The sequence below is a fragment of the Melospiza melodia genome, chromosome 6 (assembly GCF_035770615.1).
Source record: "Melospiza melodia melodia isolate bMelMel2 chromosome 6, bMelMel2.pri, whole genome shotgun sequence".
In the NCBI taxonomy this organism is placed as follows: domain Eukaryota; kingdom Metazoa; phylum Chordata; class Aves; order Passeriformes; family Passerellidae; genus Melospiza; species Melospiza melodia.
The window spans coordinates 58,793,217-58,816,069 of record NC_086199.1 but is presented as its reverse complement, the minus strand read 5'-3'; the positions used below and the strand labels follow the sequence as shown (position 1 = coordinate 58,816,069).

Sequence of the window (22,853 nt, the reverse complement as noted above, 5' to 3'; positions counted from 1 at the left end):
TTTTTCTAATTCATCTTTTCAGAATTATTCATGGGTATGCAATATAGCCAGGGCCAATTTCCACATCAATACAATGGCCAGCAAAACTCAACTCTCAGTGGAAGGAGAGAGTGAAGAGCCATAGAGACAGTGCTCATTTTTCTTCAATTGCTTTACATGATATTAATCACATAAAAGAGCCCTGTAGATACACAATATTGTATTTGCACTGATTTGGGCAAAATTTTGTAGAACTAGCTGGAGAGATAGCTTAAAACACACAGAGTAGCTTTAAGGTAGATAAGAATCAGATTCCTGGTTTTTAAGTGAGTGCACTTACTGTGTAGATCATTCCTAAGGTAATAGAATCCTACAAATATTTAGGTTTTGTACTCGATGCAGCAAGATAAAAGTACAGCCAGATGGTTTGCAGGGTATTTTTTTTCCCCTCTTAATTTTACCTACTTCTTTTCCGATAGGACACTGGAAATCCAACTTCACTGTGACAAAAGGTGACCTTAGTATGAATTATTTAAACCTTTAGAACACAAGAATAAAAGCTAGTTTCTAGGTTTTATAAAAGTTAACAGCCTGTATGAAAAGGGTTATTTTAATTAGCCTCAATGATTACTCAAAATTGCTACAGTTACCAAAATCTGACAACTTCCCCAATTTAGTCAGTATAATGAATAATGCAAAATTACTCAAAGAGCACCACTGTAGAAAAGTCTATAAGGAAAGTAAAAACACAGTTATCCCTCGTAATAAGTAAGGTATGATGTGTGAACTTACAGTTGTTCCATCAGCCTCTTGAAAAGGCCATATAAATAATTTAGTGTTAAATGCTGCACCAGTGTTCTCCTCAGATCTTTACATTTTTCTGAGAAAGCCTCACTGTAAGTTGTACCTCTAAAGATGTCTGGAAAATATTATACCAGTCCAGAATTGCTGGCACACTGCAGAACTTAAGGAAGTCGCTCTGTAAAACCACAGCCTAGCGAAGCTTGCTGATTAGTTCATGTAAAGTCTGGGGTAAACTTATGTACTAATTTTCTGTCCATGGGAATAGTTAAGTAGGTCCAGTCCTATCCAACCTCCATCAGCTGAAGGGATACTAAGGCAAGGTTCAAGCAGGTTTTGAGGAGTTTTACTTCCTGCCTGGCACATTAAGTTGCTAAAACAGTAGTTGTCTTGACAAACACACAAGCCACTGAGCTCACAGAAGTTAAAGACCACAGTAAAAGACTACAATTTCCTGAGAGGAAGGAGGAAAATTCAAAAAAGCCCCACTATCAACAAGTTAATGGCACTATAAGGTTGTTAATTAGCCTCTTTTCAGGCAAAGCTGAACAAAGAACATTATATTATTGTCACAATGCTTACCATCCAAAATGTCTGTTGAATTTGTATAATATCATTAATTCATACTAAAAATGAATATTATTGCTTTTCCAGTGTTGTTACAAGATAGTAACCAAGGAAAACCACTAAGTTTGTTGGACCCTGTGATTTTGGCATATTCAGATTTAACAAACTGTTAAGGACTCAAATCAGACTTAATGAGCTTTTATCCAACTTGAGGAATCTACCAGACTTAAAAAACGGCAATTTTAACCAGTGTAAAATTTGAACATGAGGGATGGGTCAAAAAAAAAATTTGCTGACGATATTGGTTGAATGATATAGATTTGTGAAGGATATTTGCTCTTTTTGGTTCTTTTATTCTTGTTACCTGATGATTTGGAGCTGTTCTTCTGTGCACAGACAAAAGTAGTACTGAAGATGAAGGATTCCATGACTCAATCTCTTTGCAAATGACAGCCTGGGTCTTGCAAAAAAGTGCAGCAATTATAGTTTTCCTGAGAGATGAGAGAGCAGAGCTGAGTGAGCTTAGCTTTGTGTACAATGGCAGAATCCGTGACTTTTGACTTCATTTAGCCCAAAGTAAGAGGAATGTGCCTCACGGAACATTGCATGACAAATCTTCTCAGAACTTCCTTGCAGATTCATCCAGGAGTTTAAAATCTGACACGGTGACTGAAGCATGATGATAATCCTGAAGGGATGTTGCCATCAGCACACATTTAAATTGCAGACTCCTGAGTACACACACAGTTCTCACTCCCATAATTACCAGGGCATGTTTCCTGTGTTGGGAAGGAGAAAAGCGAACAAGGCCAGCAACAGGAGAGAATGTGCTCAAGAGAGCTCACCCTGGCTCACTGCTTCCCAATGCTCAGGCTACACTTGTAATTGAAGGGGACAATATTCCTCATGGCCTTATAAGATTATGCTACAAGAGAGTGACACCTGGCAGGGAGGGAGAGCTAGAAATGAAAGTGAAAAGGAGAAAAACAACACTGGACATAATTTGGGGCCACAGGCAGTGGAAGTGCTCAGACACAATCACGAGCAATGACTAATTTGGAGACTAACACAAGAGTCCATGAAAACAGCACTAGTGCCTCGTTGAACATTGTTTTTTTCTTCCTCCAAATCTGCCTTAATTTGTAGTTTAATAACAAACACTACAGCTCTCTGTGCCTTATTCAAAGGAGTTATGACATGCATTATGAGCAGCAGCATTAGCCTTTCACCTTCTACTATTTACTCATTTAAGGTCCTAACCCTTCTGATTAAGTAAAGCCTGGATTACTTAATGAAGGGAGCAACAAGCATTTTACAGGGAGCTATGAGATCAGTATCACTCAGGAGACTAGAGAAATTTGGAGACCCTTGTTCACATCTATTACACAGTAGCTCCAGCTAAAATTGTCAAAAAAAAAAAAAAAAAGGTGAGAAAAGGACAGTCTGATGTTAGCTTTTCTAAGATTCCCATCAGAATATTCAACAGACAAATTTAAAAGATTAAAAGTAGCAACACAGCGTCACAAATACTGGAATGAGAAGGCAAAAATACTTTAGGTGGTCTCATTCAAATAAGAAAGCAGTTTCCAATCAAACAAATTCAATATTTGTGTACAGGTTTATATGTTTCTGTAGAAGTCAGAAGATGGAAAAGTTAATCTGTGCCATCAAACCAACACATTTGATACTAGAAGCAACCAGATCAGATGACTTGTTCATAAATGGCTTAAAAATCACTCTAAAATTAATTTAGAGGGCTGAAATACATTCTATTAAATGGTTGTTCTAGAATCACAGTGGAAGTCTGGTTGGAAGTTTCTTGGTTTTAATCTGAATTTCTTAAAAGCTAATTCATTTCCATTTGGTTTCATCTTTCCTTTTAAACAAGATTTTATCTTTGAATGCATTTCTAGAAAGCAAACACATGTTCCCAGCTTCTAATTTGCAACACTTGACAAGCAAAATTCTTCAGATTCCTTTTATGAAACTATGTCCTTTCCAGACCCCTGCTTTGAATAAATTTGTAGTTCCTGTAAAATTATTTTTTTACTGAAAGACTTGATATCTGCTTGATAGAAAACAAAGTCTAACAGTAATTTTGAGTGATATTAGTATGACCTTATCTCCACTAGAAATCTCATTTCACACAGCCTAGGAATGAGCCTCCTGCTTTCACCACCACATCTTAATGGCAAAGCCAGTCACTGTCATCTCAATCAGCCAGCATACATAGGTTCTCCTCCTATTTTTTTTTCCATAGAATAAACTACAGGTTGTTGCAGACTTTCTTGTCCCCAACCCCCAAATGCAAAATATTGATATTTCAATTACTGCCCCCTTTTCTTCAATACTTCAAGTTCACTTCTAATTGTGTACTTTCAAAAGTCCCCTTTGTCATTACCCCTTTGTCTAATGACAAGTTTTATGTACTTTATAGTAAAAATCATGTATGGAATCACTGAACTTCCTTTGTTCAGAGGGCAGGGGACAAATTAATTTTGTTTGCCCTAGAGAATGATACATTATTCATTATTGTGCATCTTTGGCAGGTCCATGCATTGGCAACTCATTTCCTGTTTTATTCCAAACCTTCAACTACTCCTTAGTAGAAGGTCTTCATTTTGCTTTCCAATTAAATCTTATTCCACCCTTTCTCACTTCTTAGACAGAAACATTTTATGTTGCTATTTTACACTTGGAGTCACTACCAAATTTTTTCAGTAAGTTCAGCAGCTTAAATAGAGTAATTTTCCTGCCTCTTGAATATTCTGTTTTGCTTATATCTCAGATGCATTCCCTTCTCTTTCCATTCACATTGCAGAGTCAAAACTAGGTGGTTAGTGTTCCTGGATGCTTTCATTTTCCCTTGTGGAGGTGTTGAACCTATGAAAGCCAGGCTAACTGAAGATTTAAATGCAATCAAAGCAGGTTCAATAATTACAACCAACAGGAAAAGCCAAACTCACACAGTATCTCCATTGCAAGCCACCTCTTGAAGCAGCAAAGACTCCGGCTATACTATCACTTTTTCCACCATGCTTTGCCTGTGATGGTATTGTACTTTATCATAAAATATTTCAGGCAAAAATGTTTTCACAATATAGTCCAGTATTTTTCAATTGAAAATTCTGAGCCACCTTGCTATAAAGCATATTTCTGTGGAACAGCTGAAATGTAATATGGTATTGGCTTCTGGGTGATAATCATGGACACCTGAGGATTGCAACATAAGCAGCAAGTGTGAAAATTAAGAAATGTAGTGCCAACATTCCTTAAAACTGAAATTAAATTCCTCCTCTGTCTTCAGTGGACTTTGGATGAGGCTTGGGGGTGTAGCACTCATGATTCTTTTGACAATGCTTATAGTAAATTCCCCAAGGGCAAAGAATTTTAAGAACAACATAATCCCACATTGGAATTGACTAGAGACAAGCAACTGACTGAAAATGAAATTAATGGAGAATGCTCTGGAGAACCTGGCAGCTTAGCATCATCTCAAAGGAGGTGCTGGAGTCACCATCCCTCGATGTGTTAAAAAAAGCCTGGATGTGGTACTCAGTGCCATGGTTTATTTACGGGGTTAGGGCATGGGTTGGACTCTATTATCTTTAAGGTCTCGTCCAACCTAGTCATTCTGGGAATTCTGTGAAAGTAAAAAAATCAACCCCAGAATCTGTGGTTCTCTAGGATTCCAGTATTGAGCAACCCCAGGATTCCATGACCCTGGAACTCAAGCACTTCAGGAATGTCTCCAAGGCAACAAGAGCAGGTTGGTGTCAGAGAGAGGTGCTGCAGCAGAGCTGCACCCACTGTTCAGAGGCACCTGCTGGTAAGTGAGCTGCACCCACCGTTCAGAAGTACCTGCACCCACTGCTCAGAGGCACCTGCTGGTAAGTGAGCTGCACCCACCGTTCAGAAGTACCTGCACCCACTGCTCAGAGGTGCCTGCTGGTAAGTGAGCTCCCACCAGCCCTGCAGGTTCAGACAAGGTCATGCCAACGTCTCTAGGCCTTCAGTAACAGAGGCAGAACCTGACAAACTCTCTCTCTTGAGATTTAAAACTCATGTGAACAAGTGACAGTATGTCAGACAGAGCTCTGTAGCAGCAGCTCCTTCACCTTCATCGCTCCTTGCCTCCCAGCTGAGGGCTCTGCTGTATCCAGCCTGTCCTGAGTCCCCCTGGCAGAGCAGCTGGGGAATGTCTCCCTCAGTGGCCTGCACCAGCTTGTCAGGCCCCACTTCTCCTCCTCCTGTTACTTGGGGGACTTTGTTTCCTCTTTCATTTCAACACTCTGGACTTCTCTCTCCTCAAACATGGCCATTTCTGTTTTGCCTCCCTGTGTGCCACACCTTCCTCACCTTGCCCCTCATCTTGTGCTGATGGAGCCTTTTTGGGAGCTGAGTTTGGAACCTGCAGCAAGAGACACGCACTGAGGAGCTCCTCTGGCCTGCAGCCTTTTTCAGGGCTAGAAAGAACACAAAAGCTTTTATTCCAGTGTGAAGCTTCTTTTTCTTCTTGAGAATCGGAATCTTGGCTTATTCCACCCTTCTTTCTCTTCCAAGGAAGGATCTTCCATGGCAATCTTCTGGGTACTCCTTTTGCTGATGTTAGCTATTGACATCAACCAGCTGCTCTTCTCCTCTGAAGGGAAGGGAACTGTTTGTGAGAAGGAAGGAATGGAAGAAATCCTTCAGGAGTTGAAGGAGCAGGAGGAGAGCCTTCAGCTGCTGTCCTCACATTTGAAGAAAGAAAGTGCAAACCTGGAAGGCGGGCAGGAGGCTGTGGCAAAACCTGCATTGGCACTGGATACAAAGATCCAACAGTGGATATGCAAAGTCCTTTTCTTGGCTGCCATCATGTTGTTCAAGCTCTGGGGATAACATTTGCTGGAAGTCACTTCTCAGCACAGTGGAAAAGGAGAGACTGACACAGTATTCCTGGGGAGAGCATGGAAAGGAGTGGCCTTCCCTGACACACTCTTTGTGCTAAATAGGGGAATTCACAACCACATGGACAGAATTCTAGCAAATCTGTAGTTACAAGGAGACTGGTTCCATGACCTTTCAAATTACTTCAGTCCACTAACAAAAACTTGGTGCTTTAATGTATTAAGAATTTCCTCTTTTTTGTATCAATTGTATAAATCCTAGGGTTTCGTTAATAAAATAAAACAGATAAAAGCAAACGAATAAACTTATCAGAATTGTTTGCTTGCAACCAAACAACTTCATTTCAACTTTTGACTCTGGCATTTTCCTTGCATTGTGCATTGCTATTACAAGCCAAACCAAACACCATAGAAATAGAAACCATGTTTGCTAAACAATACTATGCATGTGCAACACAACTTTACTATGCTAAATGCGTGAGAATTTAGAGGAAGATGGTTCAGAAAGAGGCTATAGATATTTTGACTGGAAAGCAGGAAAAAGTAGTTTAGCACTATTTCCTCCAGCAATAATGCAGACAGTTTTTTTGTTTAGAATGAAGTTTTCTATTGGCATCCAATGCTGGCAAGAAAGATAAGAGTAAATAATAAAAAAGCTTACTTATGTTTAAAGCTGATGACTTAAACAATGATGACAAACATTCCTAATCCAAACATTAAATCTCAAGACCATACAATTTTAGGAAGGGAGTTTAGGAAATAATTTCTTCACTGGTATCAAGAGATTTTCCTACCCTTAGCAGTTAAAAAAGGATTTCACTCCTTGAATATGTTAATGGACATTTGAATGCATAGTGAATTGCTGTGAAATTCCAGGGCGTGGAGGGTGCACTGTGGGATCCAAGGAAACACTGCCCAGGCATGGTGTAGATTGTACATCTGTTTAAACAAAAGATGTTTAATGGGATTATTTCCAACTTTCATTTCCATAAGCACTTCCATTCCATAAGCAGCGCTCTTCACAGAATTCACTTTTCCAGAACAAATTGTCAAATTGTACCATCATTGTACCAAGGTGGCCAGAATGGTGCAAGAACCACCACCCAACAGACAGAGGTACCCAGGCAAATCCCTTTTTTCCATGGGTCTAGACTGATCACAAGGTTCGGTAGCATAATAAGCCCTTCTCAACATTTTCTGATTTGTAAGCTTTGTGCTTAATTTCATATCAGAAAGTGCAATGCAATATTCTTATCTATACAGACTTGATGGGCTGGTGTGCACAGCCAGACTTTTATTTGCTGAATTTTTTAAAACTTGTGTGGTTTTCCAGGCACGATAATGTTACTCATAGCAAAAGACCAATCTAATGGATACATTCAAGCAGAAATTTAAAAAGCTGAGCTCCACTCTTGGCTTTCCTACTAATATTCTGAGAAATTTTATTACTTCCTGCCATCTTTCTCTCCTGCTAAACTCTCTTCTTTGCTTAGCCTAAGTGACACTTCCTTGGTTTTGCACTGAGCATTGCACACAGTGTTGTCATCTTGATTGAAGCTTTCAGATGCTACTGTAACAGTAGTGGAGAAAGGCAAAAAAATAAAATTTTTCCAAGCAATCCTGAGAAGAGTTCTGAGGGCCAAATATGTGAAGCAAAAAGGAAATGAATGGTTATTTTTACTACTGTAGAGCTGCTTTTCAAGGATGGACAACAGCTGAAGTGTGAAGAATGCCTGAACCGGAACACTCTCATTAAAATATAAAATCCAAAGCAATTGGATTCCAAGACCTGAAATAGACAAGAGTTCAGGAGGGTTCTTCACAAGACTGAATGAGGTGAAGAAACAAACACAGCCTGGTTTCCTGGCAGAAGTAAAGATGAGTGGGTTAGGAATCCCACGGATTGCTCCTTCCTGGGAAATAATTCATTAGTGAGGACTTTTCACCTCACTGCTGTTCACAGCAACTCAGAACATCAGGTGTAAAAGAGGAGCAAGGGAGGGAGCAGATCTGGCTGACATTGCCCAGGTGTCAATCTCCACCTTCACAAGGGAGCAAGTGAAAAGAATTACAAACCCCTGAGGATAGAACCGAGTGGCTTTTACACAGACCCAGCGAAAAGATAGAATAAGGATTCCTTCTTTTTCCCCCTTCTTAATGAGTAGAATGAAACAGAATATCTATTTATTCCTCTTCATTTAGCAAGAGGAGGGTTTGGATTGCTGTCAGTGAATTTCTGGCACAAATGAGCTAACTAGCCATGATTCATAAGGGCATGCAGACTCCAGATTCTGCAGTGCATTAAAAACAGAAAATGATGTTTTCCCAAAAAAAAAAGGCACATCATTCTGGTATCATTCCACAAAAATAAGCCAATTATCCCTCCTTAATTATTTATTTAGCAGTAATAAATGCTTAGTGGCCATCAAAGAACCTGGAAGACAGCTAACAGAGCACAGAAGTGTAGTGAACACCATTGTTTTGCAATATTACATCCCAGGTTCAATGAATTGGCCTCTGGCACCAAATATAAATAAATGGATGTTTTATAGCAGTACAGTCTTTTGCATTTAAAAAAAAAGCAAACAATTAAAGGATGAGTGGAACTAGGTTTTTGTCCTTTTATAATCCATTATGGCACCTCACAGCACATCAAGAAAATCAGATTTGAAAATATATCAGAAATGGAAGCAAGGAAATATTGCATCATATTAAGTCTGTAATTGTCATCAGCTTTAGCTAAAGGAATTTATTTCATACAAATTACTGTGAGAGAACAGAATTTCCACAGAAACGGAAAATACATATGTGAAACACACTCAAAATAGTAACTTATTCACTGAATATTCTTTTAGTTTCCCCTTTGCAGCCTGTATTATGAGAGTAAGGTTTTCATGGGAAAGAAAAAGTTCTGTGTCTGTCTGACTAAAAATCTTCTTCTGCTGCCATCATGTAAAAAGAAAATAAGATAACTGACTTCCCTGTACAAGAAAATAAGATAACTGACTTCCCTGTACAGGGAAGCAAATAAAACATTTCTGTGATTTCTATGTTCTACTGTTATCCAGACTACTAGGATAAATCAATTTAGCTTTATTAAAGGCTTTTCATCATTTCATAAAATTTTCAAAGCACCTGCTCAGCAGCTTTTCAAGCTTCAATTCCCAAGCAAGATGTACTTTCCTGTAGCTGCCACTAATACAAAAAATTCAGGCAGCAATCTCAGCACTAACTTGGCACATTATTTGCAAGCAAAAAGATGTGTAATTTAGATTCCACTTCTCACCTGACACCTGCTCCTGGAAGGACTCAAACAATGCCCTGAAAGCCAAATACTAAATTTAAAACATCTTACAGGCTTAACACTGTGTATTTTGGGCCATCTCTAACTTGGAGGAAAATGCAGTTTCCTTCCCTAGTGTCCCTTTCCCCCAAAATTTTTATTTCACTGAATTCATTCTTAGACTGAAGTAAAAGAAAAGCAGCTGAACCTTCCTTCTGAATTCAGGAGACAAGATCCAATCATTTAATTCCTACCTGGGGAAAGATTAATCATTACTCTTCAATATACTGCAGAAATTAATAATTTGAATAGACACACTTCTTCAAAAGACTCTGATTGGTACCTCTGTTCCTCAAACCAAACAAGATAACGTCTCTGATTTCCTGCCTCTCACTACTGCTGTGTACTGAAGGCAAGCACCACCCATTTCCAGTGGAGAGCAGAAAAGAAATACCAATGAACTTAATTTAAGGCTGATCAAAAAACATGCATTGAAAGATATAAAGAAAGCATGAACAAAACAAGAGCAGTTCAGCACAATTTCACACTTTAAAGTTACATTGAATTCTCTGTGTAGGATGCAGGGGTGGAGGGGAATCAATGCTACATGCTGCAAAGTTACTTCAACTGGATCAGTAAAAACATCATTAAATAACTTCTGCCTGTGTTTTGTCAGATGTGCACTGACAACCAAAGTTGTGTGCTTAGGTTTTTCCCTTCCCACCTTTTTTCACAGCCCTGCAACCCCACAGACATCTGACCTGAACTTGGAAGTTTTGAGGGCTTGAGATATTCCAGACTGCACTACTCAGGTCAAAGTCTCATAGTTGAGGTTTTAAAGAGCAATACTGATAAAAGTGTCATTGGTTCCATGAAAATGGAGAGGGATGAGACTATCCTCTTTCTCTATTCATGAAATATCACCTTGGTACTGCAGCACCCTTGAACTGTTAAATATATGGTTGGATTTTGCACCAAGCATAACCTTATTGAAACTAGATTTTCCTGCACTTCACAGCTGCCTGGAATGATAGCTAGTGAGAGCAGGAGTGAAACCATGACAGGGCACATGCAAATGAAGCCATTATGTTATTTGTCTCCATATACATATAGTTGAAATCAAATGTCACAATACTTCACAGAAAAAAGTAACTGCCAGGTCCATGAGACTACAAATGACATACCAAAATGCTGTTTAATACATCAGATCTATAAGTGGCTGGCTGTTTTCTGAGCTATTTTATTCCTTCACTCTTTCCCTATCCCATTCTCCCCATTTGTTTGGGTTTTTTTAAATCAGATCGGTTTTTATTTATCAGACATAATTTGCAGTTCCAATTAAGGGAGCACATATATGCACATGTGTATACCTGGAGGTTAATATCTGTCCATATATCTCCTCATTCAGATCATTAAGTTGTGTTTTTAACATATTTTAACTTCATATTTCATTTGAAATATCCTAGATATTTGCTGTTCAAACATTTGTCTCATGCCATAAATTCAGCTGGAACAATTTGCCTATCAATCCACATATACATATTTATCCAGGAAAATAGTAAGGCATTTATAATGAACTGGTGCTCAAGTCCCCACTTTGAGGGATATTTGACAGATAGAAGCTTTCAGCAGAAGATCTTCCTCTGCTGTTTTCAAATTATTAAGTGGAACAAGAAACAACTTTATGCAGAGGTAAAACAAATACATTCACAACTACTTGAACAGAAGAACAATTTCTCAGCCAACTGTACACAGAACTCCATTTAATTTGTTCTGCAGCTTCAGCTTTGGGAAAAATAAATGCAATGCCTTGAAAACCAATCCTAGAAACCTTATTTCCATTTTACTTAATTTGGAGACCTAAGCTGATGAGAAATAATCTCCTTGCAGAGGCATACAAAATTCATTCAACTTTCTGACTTTGTGTCTCCTGAAAACTAAAGTAGAGTTTCCCAAAAGAAAGCTCTAGGTCATGCTGAATAATCTCTGTGTCACTCTACCATTGGCCAGGATGTCCTTTCATAACTTTTTTGCACGTGGGTCAGTGAACCACTTGGTCACTCCTTGCACAGGTGCCTAACAGTGACAGCATTCTGAGCTTTCAACTTCCAAACAACATTGCCAGAGAAAAAAGCTTGGATATAAGGCAAATACCAGCAGCATTTTGCTGCCTATTAGCAAAAAGTTTTACTATTTCTGACATAAAAGAATGCCTGAAATCCTAACATATCTTCTCTTATACAACTGTAGTAAATAAGCTCATCTGCACCAAATTTATCTGGAGTAGAAAACTCTGTCCTAACGAGCTGCAGGGATGTACACAGAGCTGTTAATGGGCTGTTTTCACCACTGATGCTCTTTGACATATAAAACTAAACTCACTTCTAGTTATAGATTACTTAAGGACCTAAGTTGAGAAGTAGCACTGTTTTACTCTGGGGGCAAGAGTGATTGGAGGTTCTTTATGGGTTCAAATAAAACAAAGGTTCATATACCTGCAGGAAGCAGGTACAGTTCCTGTATCACATTTGTGAAATATTATGCATGTTCCATCATATCCATTTCCTCTTTCCTGATTCATTTTATGCTGAGGTGATCATATTTGCCAAAGGCATTTCTTCAGAGTATGAAACAGGTAGAGACATGTGAAAAGTGCAAAAGGTGGCTTTGCCTGGCCTTCATCCAGGGCCTCCATGTAAGCATTATTTTACAACACTAGTACAGGTCCAAGTGCAAGTACACATAAAGGGGGATCCAAATGAAATACTGAAGAGGGGTCCAAAAAGTGATGCAACACTCAAAGCTGTGTGACCTATTTGTGGACTTCCAATGCCTAAAGGGAACCCACAAGAAAGATGGAGAGACTATTTACAAGAGCATGACAGGATAAGGGGAATGGCTTCAAACTGAAAGAGAGTTTTAGATTAGATATTAGGAAAGACAATTCTTTACTGTGAGGGTGGTGAGGCACTGGCGCAGGTTGCCCAAGGAAGGTCTGGATGCCCTATCCCTGGCAATGTTCAGAGCCAGGCTGGATGAATCCTTGAGCAATCTGGCCTAGTGGACCATGTCCCTGTTCAGGGGATTGGAACTTGATCATCTTTAAGGTCCCTTCGAATTCAAGCCATTCTATGATTCCAACAAGGGCACAACCTTCCCCATAGCTTTGGTTTTCTTGGCAACCTGTCCTTGTAGGCAATTCTAAGAAAATCTAATCTCAAGTATCATTGTCAAAAGCATGGTGTATACAAAGTGGAAAGAGCAATAATGCTGAAACATTTCATGAGACACAATGGGGAGAGAAAGACGGTTATATGTAAAAAGTAAGTTACACTCCTCAGAGAGAATGGATCATTGGACAAATGTCAACAAAAGACAGAGGTAAACAGAACACAGAGAAAGGCCATAAGTTTCTGAAATGTATGGAGCCCATTTTACTTCTTCCAAATGTAGTTTTAGGCTTCTTTCTGGAAACACAAAAACCCTGCACAGGTTTGCTAGAAGAGTAAGCTGAAATCAAGTTCTCTGTGCTTTTGCACTTTAACCAGTATATTAATATATGTCATATACATCCCTATTCTGTGTAAATTAAAAAGGATAGACAAATGCTGAGCTAAATTTTAATTGAAAAGACATCAGAACTGTCCAAGAAGCTTCCCTGTTTCTTCCACAAATACATACATACACACACTGAAATTTAATTGGCAAGCAAAGAGCGGTATCACTTCTTAGACGCTGGAAAATCCATCAAGATTGTTGTGCAATGTGTTGAGGTATTTAAATTGATATCAAGCTGTTAACTTAAGTAGTAAAAAATCTTCAATTTAAGCATTGACTGACCACCTTGCATTTGCAGCAAGCAGAAATGCAGTAGAACAATGCTGGGACCAATGTGTACTTTAAAATACCTTTTAAAATACCTCCTCTTACACAGCAGAGCAGTTGTGCAGCAGTTCGATCAGTTGGACTGTTTGCAGATTTTACCAAGGGAAAAAAATACATTTTCAAAGTTACTGAGATCAACCCCTCATCCAGCAGTTAGAGAACGTCCAGTACAATTCCAGCCCTTTTGTCCTGCTGTAAATATCTTTTTTTCCTCTGGCAGTCACAGCTGATTGCTTTCCAGGTTGCTCCTGACACTTTAGCCAAGAGCAATAGGGGGTTAGACTAAGCCAGGAGTGTTCCCTTCCTGATTCACTCTCACGACATAAACACATCCCTCATGCCTCCACATGGGGACTGTGCCACAGGAAGACAGGCTTGAGAAAAGTTTGTTTGCTTCTAAATGAGATGGAAAAAGATTAGCTTTGTGCCTGAACCACTATTGAGAGAAGTGTCTGCCAAAACAACATAAAATTAAAATTATGCAGACATATGGCTCTTCCATAATTCTCCCTCCTGGCTTCCCACTGGGTGCTCTGGACTATAAGAAAGTGTTAAACAATAGTAGTTGTAAAGGATTGTTACTTGAAATCTAGAAGTCTGAGGACCTTAGTAATAATCTCAAGATTGAGAAACCAACTCAAACACCTTTGAATAAAGGACTCTTCACTGCTGCAGACTGGACACTTGTAATATTCAGAAGGCCACTTCCTTTAAGCCTCAAAGACAGGCCAGCATAGCAGATTTTACACTTGAAATATTAGCTTAAAATACTGCAGTGAATTCAATTTGAAACTTGGAATTTAAACTTTAAAAGTTTCAAAAATAAAGTAAAAAGAGTCATTTTGCATCAATGGCACAAAGCATAGGAATCTCTGGCCCAGAATTCAAGTCAGCCTGCAAACAAATTAAGGCTCCCTCACTCTAGGATCCTGGCAAGCAAGGTTAACAACCTGAATACACATCATTAGTAGATTTCACTGCTTTCAAATTAGAGTATTTGCCTGCCCTTTACTTTCATCTGTTCCCACTACCACAGTTATCCCAGAGTTAAGTTGTGTAACACATAATACATTAAACCACTGATTTGTGCACAGCTGATACTGAACAAGATATTTTTTGCTCTATAGCACTTCCCAAAAGTTTGCTTTCACTGATCATGTCATCCATTGAACAGCCTCAGTTACTTGGATACCATTGCCTAGTTCTTCCATTTTTCCTCTGATAATTTTCTCAGCTTCTCCCTGGTTTGCTCTTGTTTAATCTTTATCCTGACACCAGTGCTGCTGACATTTAAGATATTGAAAAAATATTTCCATAACCTTAGCTGAAGAGAATATTATATTCTTGATGTAGACTTTTTCTAAACTTCCAATTTGGACCAAATTTTCTATATTTGGACCAAAAGTTTTCTATAGTTCCAGGACCTATAGTTCTATAGTTCCAGGACCAAATTCAACAATAAAGTATCAACAATTAACAAAATGCAATACTCAAATACCTGAAGCATAGTTTACATATGCAAGACAATTAAAAGTGGTTTCTTTAGAAATAAGAAAAATATTACATAGAGTCCTTTATGTATATTTCCCTAAGTAAAACAATATGTATGTTTATGTGTGTGTATATATATTTTCACAATACCACATTCTCTGAAATACTGTGAGAAGCAAAACAAAACAACTGGAATTGTTAACAGCCACACTTCAGCTTAATATTAAATTCCTGTTTGCACTCCAAATCCCTCAGGGTTAATATGAGCTCATAAACCCAACCACTAACAGACATGAGCCAATTTAATGAGACCAGAAATGGGGTCACACCAACCAGCACATTTTTTAAGATCATTATATTATTTGTCAAAAAGGGAAAATAACAAAGAAAAATATTTACAAAGTTGAAACATTGTCCTCATAGCTTTTTTTAATTTGCTCTTTACAGGCTACTGAACAACTGATTACAAGATCCTCCCAACCATCCCCAGGCAACAGTGAAGCAGATTAAGAGAGACCAGGCAATTAAATAAGGAAGAAATTCCCAGGAAACATAAACTGAAGAGAAAAATACTGTATTTAACACAGTATGGTACTAGTATTTATCCTAAACAGCTGAAAAGACAAGTCATAGTTAAACCATTGAAATATCTTTAATGAGGGAATTAATTTTTAAAAAATTAATTGTGGAAAAACACCTCAGAAATACTAAGGTACAGGTACTTATTCATCAGTCTCTGTTATGGCCATGGTTGTAAAGAGATTTTAATGAACTCACCACTGTGAAAATGATGACAAAATGTAACATACGGAAAGAACAAGCTGGGTTTTGTGAACAGAAACATTCTTTGCATTTACTGGAAGCAGTTTCTAGGTAATATTCAACATTTCCCACCTGCCACAATTCAGAAGGATGCTGCACCCACAGCAGGCAGAACAAGGCACACAAGCCCATAACATAGTGCTGTGTAAGAACCACTGAAATAAAAATATATGGAGATAGGCTAGTAAGGACTTCCTGGTGTTTCCCTAGCTGAGGTGGAACACAAAGACAAGGGAAGGTAAAGTGGTTTGCCTGAGGCAAGAAGATATGTCAGCATTACAACCAGGAGAGAAACAGGAGGAATGGTATCTAGTGCTAAATCAAAGTTTAAACAAACCACACTGCCCTTTTGAAGACATACACAACACCATCTTTTCTCAGAATAAGTCAAGAACTAACTCAGTGAACCTGAGTCCTTGAGCTTTAGGATCCCTTCATTAGTCTGACCGTTGTTTTCAAGTTTCATGAAGAGTTGTATTTCTGTTAAAGAGGGCAACCTGGGTTTTTTTCCCTGTCTTAGCCCAGTAAAGGGGAAGGTCCCTAAAATGCTTCAAGCCAGCTTGAATGTTGTACGGGAAAGATCTATTGGATATACTAAGCAAAAAGACAGGAGTTCATCCTTAATTTTCTTCCAGGGTTAACTAGAATAATTCCAGCTACGTTACCAATGTGATAACAACAGCAATATGGCCTAACTGCTAAAAGGAGTGAAAATTATGGAATGTTCGGTTCCATGGCATGCCATTTGATTTCAGCATAGTCTACCTATTATGATAATAATTTACACTTTTTAACTCCCTTAGCATTAACAATTCTCTCTTTTGGTTCACAGGGGGTGTCCTATATGCTTCCCTTCCAAAAAAAAAGCCAAACCAAACTATCCCATATTTTCCAATATTATGCCAGCAAGAATACTAAATTCAGATTACCTGACATATATATAGTTGCACAGAAAGTCAAAGTGTCTCAGCAAAACAAGCAATGAATAATTTCATATTGTAAAAGGAAAAGCACAGACTCAGTCTTTACTGTAATTTGCAAAGTTCACAAAGACTTGGAAGGTAAAGATTAGACACTGCAAGCTCTGTGTTTTTCTTGTAAAATGCACTGTTTACAGATAATACTACTTAACTTTGCCATCCTGAAAACAGCAACTTGGAAGTTCTTCCCTGTATGATCAAATTCTCAGAGCAGGACAAGAGCAGACCACCAGGGTAATTTGATATGGTTTTTTTGCTAGGAGAGGTTCCTTTTGCACATCCCTTCCCCACAGCAAATACATTGGGCTCAGAAAGTGTACACTTGGTGTTCAGGGTTATTTAACACCAGGAAGCTCACAAAGACAATGCAGAAATCAAGACCGTGATTTCTAGAAGCTACCCATGGCTGAAATATTATGATGTAAAAGCATAACATGACTGCATAGCAACTCAACCAAAAGAGGGGTTATAGTAGGGTTTTAGGAGGGTTTTTTCAAAAGATGTATGGCAAATAAGCAAGATACCTATGTACTTCACTTAGCATTGCACCAAAATTAAGCAGATTCAGGTTTTGACTTCCCCCCCCTCCTTTTTTTTCTCTCTTTTTTTTTTAAGAGAGAGAATTTATGAGACCCCATCTGTGAACTGAAAAGGAATACTGTTAATGGTAAGTGAAATATAAAGTACATTATCATAATAGAAAATGGCAAAATAAAATTCTGACTAAAACTACTAACATGTCAGTATGAATACAATTGCTTTACAATTTTAAAAATTCCATGAGATTTTCATACTACATTTAAAATATCCTAAACTTCTAAAAATCCCTCTACTTCCTACATAAAGCAGAAAAGTATCAAATTGCAATAAAAATATTTTGTAGACTAAAGGAAATCAGAGAATTTTTGTCAATGCATCATTCACATTTTTAGACTAAGACATCAGAAAAAAGGCTCCCTGTTCAAGGTAAAGTCTTTAATTTAACACAGAAATAACCTGCAAGTCTGTCTTCTGAAAACAGAAAACTCCAACAGGAGTGGTGGCAGATGTTTAACCTGCTCTGCATCTCTTCGGAAATGTGCTACAGAAAAATAACTGTGATAAAGATTAGAATTCATGTAAACAAAGACCACAAACAACATCTGAATTGTTTGAAAATTTTTTGTTTCACTAACATCAGTGAAAGCAGAGAAACACAAACCATGGAGCCAATGCCATAAACCAATGGGAGTCAGGGTGTAAAGCTGGCAGGATCTCTAACTCGATGTCACAATGAAAATTTCATGCAACACTTGTGAAGATGCAATCAGAACCTATGAGTCATGCAAGGCAGATAAGGTAACCTGGCATTCAGGCACAGCTCTGTCACTGTGATTTCAAAGACATTAAAATTTGAGGGTTCATTAAAATTAACTTCTGAAAAGGACACCACAACCCGAACACAAGATGTCTACTGTGTAGACAGCAACTGCTTTCTCTCTAAGACACAAAAAGGGAGGAGCCTCCTCTATAAAATCCCACTTTTCCAAAGTATGCATTCTCAAAATAATAGGCAGGGTTTCTTCCATAATAAAGGCTGCAGCAGCACTACCTTGAGCTCTTTACAGTGCTTGTGTGCCACATGCTATGAAACCATGCTATGTACCGTTACTGACCCTTATGAGGGATTCAGAATAAAATCTTAATTGTCTTTAATGATGAAAGATGGTCCTTGATCTTTTAAAAGTATTTTCCAACTTACAGCAAGCCACAAATATGAAATATCAAGTTAATGAAGGAAAGGTCTAGTGAGGCCAGTCAGACAGATCGTTTAAATTCATCAATTTGTTCACATTTTATAGTCACCATAACTTGACAATTATTATAGTGGACAAACTCAAATCTCTTTCAGGTTAAAGGCCAAAATTCTCTTGTGAATTCTACAGTTAAACATACAATATTTTACAGCACAGCTCTGGGAAGTAGTATAACATATTTCTACAAAACATTATATAACTAAATATAAAGATGTAATGATAAAACTATCGGAAGGAAAAGGTTAGGAAATATCTGGAATTCTGGCAGACTTACAGACCCCAAAAATGCCCAAAGTACAAGTGAAACGCAATTATTTTTTGCTGCTTGCTAGCTAAACTGCTGACCTACATTTTAACATCCTGAATAGAGGAACAGAGATATTTTACCCATAGATCCAAAGGAAAAGAAAAAATCTGTTGAGTTCATATTCCTCATGAATGCCTCCAAATGATGGCAAATCAATAGCTGCCGCTTTACTAACATCACCCTTTGGACTTAGTCAGTTAACATGCCTGAAAATCCTTCCCAGAAGAACCATACAGATTCACAAATCTGTTTTACAACCACCATCAAAACTCCATACAAACAACTCAGCTTTCAGTTTGGTTACAGGTACAATATAAATCACTAAAGTCAAAAATACTTCATAGAAAGGTGAACTCCACTTCTGAAGCTATAAAATTATTTGCTGAATTCTTGTAGGCTAAACTGAGTGAAAGGAAAGGAATACAAGGCCATTAAATGAGGCATCATTAGTGCCTTGAGCTATGCAATAACTGATTTTATTTCTTGTCACCAAAAGGTAATTTTATTGCATTATTGGCAAAGCACCCTCCTTTCTTCTGTTATAATCTTTTCCTACAGCCTGTTGCAAAAGGAAGTATTTCAAAACACATTTTCAATTCCCCAGCAAGCATTCAATTCTCAAATGGTTTTTAGAAACTCAAAGCAGCGATTCATTGAGCCAAGTAAGAACACTGAACTTGGAACTCTGAAAATTTTCTGCTCTAGCTCTTATATTACAAATAACTTGAGTTTTTTTCTTCTAGAACTTCTTCCAGTCTTTATCCAACAACTTTCAAGGAGCCACAACAACAAAGTTCCTGATGGAATCCAAATAAAACTGATCACAGGGAATGTGGGATTCTAATTAACAGGGCAAGACCTATGCACAGCAAGTAGCTTGTACAATACAAAAACCAGAAATATAAATGTTGTTTTCTGCTTTTCATGGAGTCCTTGTTAGACAGAAGGTCAGTCTGCAGACACAGGTGGGAAAAGCCAGAAATACAGAACAAACCCTTAGTTATCAGCAGCGAACACTGTAGTGAAATAGGACAAATTCAGCACTTACAGAAGACATCCCTGATCAGACAAAACAATAAAACACTTTTACTTAAACATGATTTTATGACTAATTATAACTAGAGGACAGTCTTACAATTGAAGATGAAAAGAAGTGCTATTAAAAAAAAAAAAAAAAAAAAAAGAAGAAAAACAAGCACTCAGATGGGGCTACAAACTACAGAAGCCATGCACACTGGACATAGAAAGGTAAGAAGAAATGAGGTGGTTTAAAGAAAAATAGACCAAAATGAGAAAAAAGAGAGAACAACTTTTATTTGTGTTTATTCACAGAATTCCCATCCCTAGAAATCCTTCAGTTGGGGATTCATATCTAAGAAAATAGGGAGATAATGAAACAGCAAACATTTCAATGAGCTGCCATGCGACCAAACAACTCACTGCCCAGAATTCAGGGCCAGGAGAACAATGGCATCAAAACCTACAGATTCCAATCACCTACAGAACACAAGGGGTAAGACATTACTGGCAAGCTCAAGGGAAAAAACAAAAAAACAACACGTTATTTAAGTCAGAATTCACTTTCTATGACGGGATAACAAAACATGACTGCCTGTGATTCAGAGCACTAAATCATATATTGTGAAATTTTAGACACTCTGCAGAGAGAGACCAATGGATGGATCCATTCTTTTCCTAACAGCCCCATAAGAACACAATCTTAAACACACTGAAGGGTTCTGCACGTCTTACCCCTCAAAATACCTCTTTTCAGCTATATAGAGACCACATAAACTCTAAAGGTAGAAGCAAAATGCAATGTGATGGTCCCTGAAATTATTCAGCTCCTGATCAGGTAGAAATCCTCTTACTTTTTAAAGGTTTTTTTTTCCCCATTTTTCTTTTCTTTTTTTTTTTTACAATATTCACTTCTGGGACTATAGACCAATCTGTTCTGCATCTCATATGTCCATATGTTCCATGAAGTTCTACAAATTTGTCATCCTGATGAGGCAGAAAAACAAGCAGATTCAATGCAGTTCTTGCAGTATAAAATCCTGAATTTTTCTTGCTTCTGTTTCAAGACACAGCTTTCAACAAACATTATCTAAATGCCAACTAATGCCAAATATAGACAATTATTTTTCCCTCTATTTCCATAAAGGTTTCTGCATCACTTTGAGTAGTTCTATCTCCAGCAGGCACACAGTAATGTACTGAACAGAGTTGTGAAAAAAAAAAACATTGTGCCAAGCCCTTCATGGATGCTCCTGGAGTTCTGGAAGTAGCCTTAGTTTGCTACGTGAAAACCTGCAAGCTATTTTAATCAATTCATGGAATCATGGAATGGTTTGGGTTGGAAGGGTCTTAAAAGATGATCTGGTTCCATCCCTTGGGCCATGGGCAGGGATATCTTCCACCAAACCGTGTTGCTCAAAGCCCCATCCCTTCTTTTGATGTAGCCCAAGACACAACTGGCTTAATAAACTGCTAGTGCACATTTCTGACTCAGGATTAGGTTTTTCTTCAGTTTGTTTTGTTAATTTAATTTTGGTTTTCCTTTGCTGCTGTTATGGGGTACGGACGTTTTTATGGGGAAAAGGGGAAGTTGGTGATAACAATTGTGGTTTGGTTTTTTAACCTAATTTTGATAAAAGATGATCATTTATTCTTTTTTTTACAAATTCTAATTGTACCATATTTCTCCAGTTGAAGCCCTGAACTGAACACAATCCCAGAAGCTAAAAGAGCATCTTATTTCACTTTTGGTGTTGAGTACCCTCTCTTTAGTTGAATGACTTCAGATTCAGCACTGTCTTAAGTTTAGTTTGCCATGCTATATGGAAAGTATAAAAAAAACCATGTATACAATCAAAAAACCCTGTGTAAACTACAATTTAAACTCACAGAAAACAAACAGGGTAATGAACTTTCATTACACAGGATGAAAGGCAGGGGCATAAGTGAAAGGTAGGTTTTATTGTAGATGGAAAAGCCAATGTTAAAGCTCATTACTCTTATAAGCAGCAGAATACCTTATAATATCTTGTAAAGATAAGGAAAGGGTACTGACATTTGCCATAGCCACACTAAAAATAGCTATTTCAAAATGGAGTTATGTTCATCTCTAAGGAACACACACACAATTCACATGCTATAGTGAGCTGGCCCTCACTGATAAAAACAGATAATTTTTATGGTCCTGTAAGGTGCTTTACATGGGAATACAGCTTTTGGAGAGTAAGTAAATTACTCCTTTATAAAAGTGATCTATTTCCAATTGCTTTCTCCCCTAAGAGACAAAATCGTAATTTAAGTTCCTAAGTCACTGAAATAGAAAATAAAACTTTCTGTAACAATAATTTGTTTTTCCCTGGGATACTGCATAGCTTTAATTACTGTACCCATAGCAGTCTAGATGTCAATTAGGGACAGCAGCTCTGACAGTGTGTTAGAAAGCCATTACCACCATGACTCAGTACTCTAGACACTCCAGCACAAGTTGTGATTTCCCATAAAATGTAAAGAAAGTGTGTAAACAACAATTCGTGAAGCACAGAGACTTGGTTTAAACCCCCAGTTTTAAATTCCTTATATACAGTCAAAATAACTGTTGACTCCAGTGACCACTGTTTGCATATTTATGGTACACTTTTCCTATGGAGATAGATATTCTTGCTAAAGGTCCTGCCCGTTTTTATTTATGAAAGATTATGACCTCAACATGAAGCAAGACATGGTTGTGGTCCTACACAGGATTTACCTCAGCTGGATTTGAGCTACCTTTCCCATGTGACAGGACCCAAGAAGTTAATTCAATCACCTCTTACAAAGAGTAGGAACATGAACTGGAATCCTGAGATAGTCATAAATCCTAGTCTTGGATACAGAAAAAATAAAGAATTAAAAATATTTGAATCTTTTTATTTTGAAAATTCCCTTAATCCTTTTAAATGCCCTGTAGGAGCCTTATCACTCCTTTCTCTAACCCAGAAGAATTACTTAATCTCATAAAAATTCCATTTTGTTTGAAAAGCTATTATGTTGGGTGTT

The 22,853-nt window shown here is 37.8% G+C and overlaps 1 protein-coding gene across 3 annotated transcripts in view; it reads right to left on the bottom strand.

Moving 5' to 3' along the window:
• The window catches only part of INSC (INSC spindle orientation adaptor protein), a 127,356-nt gene that overhangs the window by 64,050 nt on the left and 40,453 nt on the right, over positions 1-22,853 (bottom strand). Inside the window, exon 1 of one of the 3 annotated variants that reach the window (XM_063159466.1) lies at positions 1,712-1,988. The exons of the other annotated variants lie outside the window; for them this stretch is intronic. The gene's annotated coding sequence lies outside the window, so the exon portion shown is untranslated. Of the gene's footprint in view, positions 1-1,711; positions 1,989-22,853 lie in introns of those variants that run through there. 3 annotated transcript variants of the gene reach the window in all.